Here is a 10119-nt window from a genome sequence, read left to right on the forward strand (position 1 = left end):
TAGGAATGTAATGGTCTTCAACCTTAACCAGAACATCCTCTACAAGTCCATAGGCTTGTTTTCTTGAGTTGTCTGCCATCTCTAGTGAGATTTTTGCAGCTTGCACCTCAAAGATCCCTAATTTCTCCATTACAGAGAGGGGCATGAGGTTCACACTTGATCCTAAGTCACACAAGGCCTTCTTGAAGGTCATGGTGCCTATGGTACAAGGTATAGAAAACTTCCCAGGATCCTGCCTCTTTTGAGGCAATTGCTGCCTAGACAAGTTATCCAGTTCTTTGGTGAGCAGAGGGGGTTCATTCTCCCAAGTCTCATTTCCAAATAGCTTGTCATTTAGCTTCATGATTGCTCCAAGATATTTAGCAACTTGCTCCTCAGTGACATACTCATCCTCTTCAGAGGAAGAATACTCATCAGAGCTCATGAATGGCAGAAGTAAGTCCAATGGAATCTCAATGGTCTCAATTTGAGCCTCAGATTCCCAAGGTTCCTCATTGGGGAACTCAGTGGAGGACAGTGGACGTCCATTGAGGTCTTCCTCAGTGGCGTTCACTGCCTCTTCTTCCTCCCAGAATTCGGCCATATTGATGGCCTTGCACTCTCCTTTTGGATTTTCTTCAGTATTGCTTGGGAGAGTGCTTAGAGGAAGTTCAGTAATTTTCTTGCTCAGCTGACCCACTTGTCCTTCCAAATTCCTAATGGAAGATCTAGTTTCAGTCATGAAACTTTGAGTGGTCTTAATTAGATCAGAGACCATAGTTGCTAAGTCAGAGGTATTCTGCTTAGAACTCTCTGTCTGTTGCTGAGAAGATGATGGGAAAGGCTTGCTATTGCTAAACCTGTTTCTCCCACCATTATTGTTATTGAAACCTTGTTGAGGTCTCTGTTGATCCTTCCATGAAAGATTTGGATGATTCCTCCATGAAGGGTTGTAGGTGTTTCCATAGGGTTCTCCCATGTAATTCACCTCTTCTATTGAAGGGTTCTCAGGATCATAAGCTTCTTCCTCAGATGAAGCTTCCTTAGTACTGCTTGGTGCATTTTGCATCCCAGACAGACTTTGAGAAATCATATTGACTTGTTGAGTCAATATTTTATTCTGAGCCAATATGGCATTCAGAGTGTCAATCTCAAGAACTCCTTTCTTCTGACTAGTCCCATTGTTCACAGGATTTCTTTCAGAAGTGTACATGAATTGGTTATTTGCAACCATTTCAATCAGTTCTTGAGCTTCAGTAGGCGTCTTCTTCAGATGAAGAGATCCTCCAGAAGAGCTATCCAAGGACATTTTGGACATTTCAGAGAGACCATCATAGAAAATACCTATGATGCTCCATTCAGAAAGCATATCAGTGGGACACTTTCTGATCAATTGTTTGTATCTTTCTCAAGCTTCATAGAGGGATTCTCCTTCCTTCTGTCTGAAGGTTTGGATTTCCACTCTAAGCTTACTCAACTTTTGAGGTGGAAAGAACTTTGCCAAGAAGGCATTGACTAGCTTTTCCCAAGAGTCCAGGCTTTCTTTAGGTTGAGAGTCCAACCATGTTCTAGCTCTGTCTCTTACAGCAAAAGGGAATAGCATCAGTCTGTAGACCTCAGGGTCAACCCCATTAGTCTTGACTGTGTCACAGATTTGCAAGAACTCAGCTAAAAACTGATGAGGATCTTCCATTGGGAGTCCATGGAACTTGCAATTCTGTTGCATTAGAGAAACTAATTGAGGCTTAAGCTCAAAGTTGTTTGCTCCAATGGCAGGGATAGAGATGCTTCTCCCATAGAAGTCGGGAGTAGGTGCAGTAAAGTCACCCAGCACCTTCCTTGCATTGTTGGCATTGTTGTTGTTTTCGGCTGCCATGTGTTCTTCTTCCTTGAAGAATTCGGTCAGGTGCTCTAAAGAGAGTTGTGCTTTTGCTTCTCTTAGCTTTCTCTTCAAGGTCCTTTCAAGTTCAGGATCAGCCTCAACAAGAATGCCTTTGTCCTTGCTCCTGCTCATAAGATAGAGAAGAGAACAAGAAAATGTGGAATCCTCTATGTCACAGTATAGAGATTCCTTTAGGTGTCAGAGGAAAAGAAGAGTAGAGGACAGGAGTGGGAAAATTCGAACTTATCAGAGAGAATGGTGTTCGAATTTTGCATTAAGGGATAGTGTTAATCCATAAATAGAAGGATGTGAGAAGGAGGGAAGTGATTTTCAAAAATTAAGTGGGAAATTTGAAAACATTTTTGAAAAACATCACTTAATTTTCGAAAATGAAAATGGAAAAGAATTCAAGTGATTTTTGAAAAAGATTTTGAAATTAGAAATCAAAAAGATTTGATTGAAAGATTATTTTGAAAAAAAGATATGATTAAAAAGATATGATTTGAAAACAATTTTAAAAGATATGATTTGAAAACATTTTAAAAAGATTTGATTTGAAAATTAAAAACTTGACTAACAAGAAAAGATATGATTCAAACATTAAACCTTTCTCAACAGAAAAGGCAACATACTTGAAATGTTAAATCAAATCATTAATTGATAGTAAGTATCTTAAAAAATGGAAAGAAATTGGTTTTGAAAAAGATTTGATTGAAAAATTGATTTGAAAAAGATTTGATTTTGAAAAGATTTTGAAAACTAAAAAAAATCTGATTTGGAAACAAAATCTTCCTCCCTTAGCCATCCTGGCGTTAAACGCCCAGAATGGTATACATTCTGGCGTTTAACGCCCAAAATGCTACCTTTTTGGGCGTTAAACGCCCAACCAGGTACCCTGGCTGGCGTTTAAACGCCAGTCTGTCCTTCTTCACTGGGCGTTTTGAACGCCCAGCTTTTTCTGTGCAATTCCTCTGCTGTATGTTCTGAATCTTCAATTCTCTGTATTATTGACTTGAAAAGACACAAATTAAAAATATTTTTGGATTTTTAATAATAAGGACAAACCAAAATGCAACAAGAATCAAATAACAATGCATGCAAGACACCAAACTTAGCAGTTTGTAAACTACTGACACTAACAAGATGAAAATGCAAATGAGACACACTAGACATTCAAGTCAATAGAATTCAAAGATCAGAGCAAGTAAATCATCAAGAACATCTTGAAGATCATTTAGACACATGCATGCAATTGACACTAAACTTATGATGAGACACTAGACTCAAACAAGAAATATTTTTGGATTTTATGATTTTGTAAATTTTTTTTTTGTTTTTCGAAAATTAAGTGGAAAAAGGTATCAAAATTCTTAATGAGAATTCCAGGAATCAGTGCAATGCTAGTTTAAGACTCCGGTCCAGGAATTAGACATGGCTTCACAGCCAGCCAAGCTCTCAAAGAAAGCTTCGGTCCAAAACACTAGACATGGCCAAAGGCCAGCCAAGCCTTAGCAGATCACTGCTCCAAAAGCAAGATTGATAAGAAATCAACAAGCTCTTGTGGTGATAAGTTGAAACCTCGGTCCAATGAAATTAGACATGGCTTCTCAGCCAGCCAGATTTCAACAAATCATCATGAAACTCTAGAATTCATCTTCAAGAATTTCGAAAAAAAAAATAAATACCTAATCTAAGCAACAAGATGAACCGTCAGTTGTCCAGCCTAAACAATCCCGGGCAATAACACCAAAAACTTGATGTTGTTGCAGGATCTTGGCACTGATGTTACCAAAGCTTGCTCAAAACTTGAACAATCCCCGGCAACGGCGCCAAAAACTTGGTGGGCGAAATTGTGAACTATACTTTTTCACAACTCTCATAATCCCCGGTAATGGCTCCAAAAACGTGGTAGCTCAATACCATGGCATTACACAACTTCGCACAACTAACCAGCAAGTGCACTGGGTCGTCCAAGTAATAAACCTTACGTGAGTAAGGGTCGATCCCACGGAGATTGTTAGTATTGAAGCAAGCTATGGTCATCTTGTAAATCTTAGTCAGGCAAACTCAAATGATAATGGTGATGAACGAAAATAACATAAAGATAAAGATAGAGATACTTATGTAATTCATTGGTAGGAACTTCAGATAAGCGCATGAAGATGCCTTCCCTTCCGTCTCTCTGCTTTCCTACTGCCTTCATCCAATCCTTCTTCCTCCTTTCCATGGCAAGCTCGTGTAGGGTTTCACTGTTGTCAGCAGCTACCTCCCATCCTCGCAGTGAAAGCTAATGCACACACTCTGTCACAGTGCTGCCAATCACCGGTGTGGTTCCCTCCCCTACTGGAATAGAATCCAGTGATTCTTTTGCGTCTGTCACTAACGCCCAGTAGGTTACAGGTTTGAAGCACGTCACAGTCATTCAGTCATTGAATCCTACTCAGAATACCACAGACAAGGTTAGACCTTCCGGATTCTCTTGAATGCTGCCATCAATTCTTGCCTATACCACGAAGACTCTGACCTCACGGAATGGCTGGCTCGTTTGTCAGGCGAGCACTCGGTTGTCAGGCGATCAACCATGCATCGTGCAATCAGGAATCCAAGAGATATTCACCAAGCCTCAAATGCTTGTAGAACAAGAGTGGTTGTCAGTCACTTTGTTCATGGGTGAGAATGGTGATGGGCGTCAATCATCACCTCCATCAAGTTGAAGAACAAGTGATATCTTGGAACAAGAACAAGCGGAATTGAATGGAAGAACAATAGTAATTGCATTAATACTCGAGGTACAGCAGAGCTCCACACCTTAATCTATGGTGTGTAGAAACTCCACCGTTGAAAATACATAAGCATAAGGTCTAGGCATGGCCGAATGGCCAGCCTCCCAGTGATCTAAGATCAAAAGTGATCAAAAGATATAAAGATCCCAAGACTTCTAATACAATAGCAAAAGGTCCTACTTATAAGAAACTAGTAGCCTAAGGTGTACAGAAATGAGTAAATGACATAAAAATCCTCTTCCGGGCCCACTTGGTGTGTGCTTGGGCTGAGCAATGAAGCAAATTTCGTGTAGAGACTCTTCTTGGAGTTAAACGCCAGCTTTGGTGCCAGTTTGGGCGTTTAACTCCCATTTGGGTGCCAGTTCCAGCGTTTAACGCTGGGATTTCTTGAGGTGACTTTGAACGCCGGTTTGGGCCATCATATCTTGGGCAAAGTATGGACTATCATATATTGCTGGAAAGCCCAGGATGTCTACTTTCCAACGCCGTTGAGAGCGCGCCAATTGGGCTTCTGTAGCTCCAGAAAATCCACTTCGAGTGCAGGGAGGTCAGAATCCAACAGCATCTGCAGTCCTTTTTGGTCTCTGAATCAGATTTCTGCTCAGGTCCCTCAATTTCAGCCAGAAAATACCTGAAATCACAGAAAAACACACAAACTCATAGTAAAGTCCAGAAAAGTGAATTTTAACTAAAAAATAATAAAAATATATTAAAAACTAACTATATCATACTAAAAACATACTAAAAACAATGCCAAAAAGTATACAAATTATCCGCTCATCACAACACCAAACTTAAATTGTTGCTTGTCCCCAAGCAACTGAAAATAAAATAAGATAAAAAGAAGAGAATATGCAATGAATTCCAAAAACATCTATGAAGATCAGTATTAATTAGATGAGCGGGGTTTTTAACTTTTTGCCTCTGAACAGTTTTGGCATCTCAATCTATCCCTTGAAATTCAGAATGGTTGGCTTTTTTATGAACTCAGAGTCCAGATAATGCTAATGATTCTCTTAGTGAAGTATGATGATTCTTGAACATAGCTATTTATTGAGTCTTGGCTGTGGCCCAAAGCACTCTGTCTTCCAGTATTACCACCGGATACATACATGCCACAGACACATGATTGGGTGAACCTTTTCAGATTGTGACTCAGCTTTGCTAAAGTCCCCAATTAGAGGTGTCCAGGGTTCTTAAGCACACTCTTATTTGCCTTGGATCACAACTCTTATTTCTCTATTTTTTCGTTTCTTTTCTCTTTTTTTTTTCGATTATTATTTTTTTTTTTTTTGAATAGCTTTTTCTTGCTTCAAGAATCATTTTTATGATTTTTCAGATCCTCAGTAACATGTCTCCTTTTTCATCATTATTTCAAGAGCCAACATTCATGAACCACAAATTCAAGATACATATGCACTGTTTACACATACATTCAGAGAACAAAAATATTACCACCACATCAAAATAATTAAACTATTATAAAATTCAAAATTTATGCAATTCTTTCTTTTATCAATTAGGCACGTTTTTATTGAAGCAAGGTGATGGATTCATAGGACATTCATAACTTTAAGGCATAGATACTAAGACACTAATGATCACAAGACACAAACATGGATAAACATAAGCATAAAATTCGAAAAACAGAAGAACAAATAACAAGGAAATCAAAGAACGGGTCCACCTTAGTGATGGCGGCTCTTTCTTGCTCTTGAAGATCCTATGGAGTGCTTGAGCTCCTCAATATCTCTTCCTTGTCTTTGTTGCTCCTCCCTCATGATTCTTTGATCTTCTCTAATCTCATGAAGGATGATGGAGTGTTCTTGGTGCTCCACCCTTAGTTGTCCCATGTTGGAACTTAACTCTCCTAGGGAGGTGTGTAGTTGCTCCCAATAGTTTTGTGGAGGGAAATTCATCCCTTGAGGAATTTCAGGGATCTCATGATGAGTGGGATCTCTTGTGTACTCCATCCTTTTCTTGGTGATGGGTTTGTCCTCATCAATGGGGATGTCACCCTCTATGTCAACTCCAACTGAATAACAGAGGTGACAAATGAGATGAGGGAAGGCTAACCTTGCCAAGGTGGAGGTCTTGTCCGCCACCTTATAGAGTTCTTGGGCTATAACCTCATGAACCTCTATTTCTTCTCCAATCATGATGTTATGGATCATGATAGCCCGGTCTATGGTAACTTCGAACCGGTTGCTAGTGGGGATGATTGAGCGTTGTATGAACTCTAACCATCCTCTAGCCACGGGCTTGAGGTCATGCCTTCTCAATTGGACCGGCTTTCCTCTTGAATCTTGCTTCCATTGTGCGCCCTCTTCACATATGACTGTGAGGACTTGGTCCAACCTTTGATCAAAGTTGACCCTTCTAGTGTAAGGATGTTCATCTCCTTGCATCATAGGCAAGTTGAACGCCACCCTCACACTCTCCGGACTAAAATCCAAGTATTTCCCCCGAACCATAGTAAGATAATTCTTTGGATTCGGGTTCACACTTTGGTCATGGTTCTTGGTGATCCATGCATTGGCATAGAACTCTTGAACCATCAAGATTCCGACTTGTTGAATGGGGTTGGTAAGAACTTCCCAACCTCTTCTTCGGATCTCATGTCGGATCTCCGGATATTCACCCTTTTTGAGTGAAAAAGGGACCTCGGGGATCACCTTCTTCAAGGCCACAACTTCATAGAAGTGGACTTGATGCACCCTTGAGAGGAATCTATCCATCTCCCATGACTCGGAGGTGGAAGCCTTTGCCTTCCCTTTCCTCTTTCTAGAGGTTTCTCCGGCCTTGGATGCCATAATGGTTATGGAAAACGAAAAAGCAACGCTTTTACCACACCAAACTTAAAATGTTTGCTCGTCCTCGAGCAAAAGAAGAAAGAAGAGAGTAGAAGAAGAAGAAATGAGGAAGAGGGAGATGGTGGTGTATTCGGCCAAAGAGGAGAAGTGGTGTTTAGGTTGTGTGAAAATGAAGGGTTGAAGAAGGGTATATATAGGAGAGAGGGGATGAATGGTTCGGCCATTATGGGTGGGTTTGGGAGGGAAAGTGGTTTGAATTTGAAGGGTGAGGTTGGTGGGGATTTATGAAGGATGGATGTGAGTGGTGAAGAGAAAGATGGGATTTGATAGGTGAAGGGTTTTTGGGGAAGAGGTGTTGAGGTGATTGGTGAATGGGGAAGAAGAGAGAGAGTGATGGTAGGGTCCTGTGGGGTCCACAGATCCTGTAGTGTCAAGGAAAAGGCATCCCTGCACCAAATGGCATCAAAATCCACGTTTTGGGCCATTTCTGGCGTTAAACGCCGGGCTGGTGCCCATTCCTGGCGTTTAACGCCAGGTTCTTGCCCTTTACTGGCGTTTAACGCCAGTCTGGTGCCCCTTTCTGGCGTTAAACGCCCAGAAGGGTGCCAGACTGGGCGTTAAACGCCCAACTGCTAGGCTTACTGGCGTTTGAACGCCAGCAGCATCCTCCTCCAGGGTGTGCTGTTTTTCTTCCTGTTTTTCATTTTGTTTTTGCTTTTTTCATTGTTCTTGTGACTTCTTATGATCATCAACCTACAAAAAAGATAAAATAACAAAAGAAAATAATTAATTATAAAACATTGGGTTGCCTCCCAACAAGCGCTTCTTTAATGTCAGTAGCTTGACAGAGGGCTCTCACGGAGCCTCACAGATACTCAGAGCAATGTTGGAACTTCCCAACACCAAACTTAGAGTTTGAATGTGGGGGTTCAACACCAAACTTAGAGTTTGGTTGTGGCCTCCCAACACCAAACTTAGAGTTTGACTGTGGGGGCTCAGTTTGGCTCTGTTTTGAGAGAAGCTCTTCATGCTTCCTCTCCATGATGACAGAGGGATATCCTTGAGCTTTAAACACCAAGGATTCTTCATTCACTTGAATGATCAACTCTCCTCTATCAACATCAATTACAGCCTTTGCTGTGGCTAGGAAGGGTCTGCCAAGGATGATGGATTCATCCATGCACTTCCCAGTCTCTAGGACTATGAAATCAGTAGGAATGTAATGGTCTTCAACCTTAACCAGAACATCCTCTACAAGTCCATAGGCTTGTTTTCTTGAGTTGTCTGCCATCTCTAGTGAGATTTTTGCAGCTTGCACCTCAAAGATCCCTAATTTCTCCATTACAGAGAGGGGCATGAGGTTCACACTTGATCCTAAGTCACACAAGGCCTTCTTGAAGGTCATGGTGCCTATGGTACAAGGTATAGAAAACTTCCCAGGATCCTGCCTCTTTTGAGGCAATTGCTGCCTAGACAAGTTATCCAGTTCTTTGGTGAGCAGAGGGGGTTCATTCTCCCAAGTCTCATTTCCAAATAGCTTGTCATTTAGCTTCATGATTGCTCCAAGATATTTAGCAACTTGCTCCTCAGTGACATACTCATCCTCTTCAGAGGAAGAATACTCATCAGAGCTCATGAATGGCAGAAGTAAGTCCAATGGAATCTCAATGGTCTCAATTTGAGCCTCAGATTCCCAAGGTTCCTCATTGGGGAACTCAGTGGAGGACAGTGGACGTCCATTGAGGTCTTCCTCAGTGGCGTTCACTGCCTCTTCTTCCTCCCAGAATTCGGCCATATTGATGGCCTTGCACTCTCCTTTTGGATTTTCTTCAGTATTGCTTGGGAGAGTGCTTAGAGGAAGTTCAGTAATTTTCTTGCTCAGCTGACCCACTTGTCCTTCCAAATTCCTAATGGAAGATCTAGTTTCAGTCATGAAACTTTGAGTGGTCTTAATTAGATCAGAGACCATAGTTGCTAAGTCAGAGGTATTCTGCTTAGAACTCTCTGTCTGTTGCTGAGAAGATGATGGGAAAGGCTTGCTATTGCTAAACCTGTTTCTCCCACCATTATTGTTATTGAAACCTTGTTGAGGTCTCTGTTGATCCTTCCATGAAAGATTTGGATGATTCCTCCATGAAGGGTTGTAGGTGTTTCCATAGGGTTCTCCCATGTAATTCACCTCTTCTATTGAAGGGTTCTCAGGATCATAAGCTTCTTCCTCAGATGAAGCTTCCTTAGTACTGCTTGGTGCATTTTGCATCCCAGACAGACTTTGAGAAATCATATTGACTTGTTGAGTCAATATTTTATTCTGAGCCAATATGGCATTCAGAGTGTCAATCTCAAGAACTCCTTTCTTCTGACTAGTCCCATTGTTCACAGGATTTCTTTCAGAAGTGTACATGAATTGGTTATTTGCAACCATTTCAATCAGTTCTTGAGCTTCAGTAGGCGTCTTCTTCAGATGAAGAGATCCTCCAGAAGAGCTATCCAAGGACATTTTGGACATTTCAGAGAGACCATCATAGAAAATATCTATGATGCTCCATTCAGAAAGCATATCAGTGGGACACTTTCTGATCAATTGTTTGTATCTTTCTCAAGCTTCATAGAGGGATTCTCCTTCCTTCTGTCTGAAGGTTTGGATTTCCACTCTAAGCTT

General features: G+C 41.1%; 2 non-coding genes across 2 annotated transcripts; both read left to right on the forward strand.

Moving 5' to 3' along the window:
• The first annotated feature begins 1342 nt into the window (after positions 1-1342).
• On the forward strand, positions 1343-1450 carry LOC112704825 (small nucleolar RNA R71). Its single transcript, XR_003155429.1, has one exon. It is a non-coding gene; the product is annotated as a small nucleolar RNA R71 (small nucleolar RNA).
• Positions 1451-10011: 8561 nt separating this feature from the next.
• Positions 10012-10119, forward strand: LOC112704827 (small nucleolar RNA R71). The gene has a single exon (XR_003155430.1). It is a non-coding gene; the product is annotated as a small nucleolar RNA R71 (small nucleolar RNA).

The sequence above is a fragment of the Arachis hypogaea genome, chromosome 7, assembly GCF_003086295.3.
Source record: "Arachis hypogaea cultivar Tifrunner chromosome 7, arahy.Tifrunner.gnm2.J5K5, whole genome shotgun sequence".
Lineage (NCBI taxonomy): Eukaryota > Viridiplantae > Streptophyta > Magnoliopsida > Fabales > Fabaceae > Arachis > Arachis hypogaea.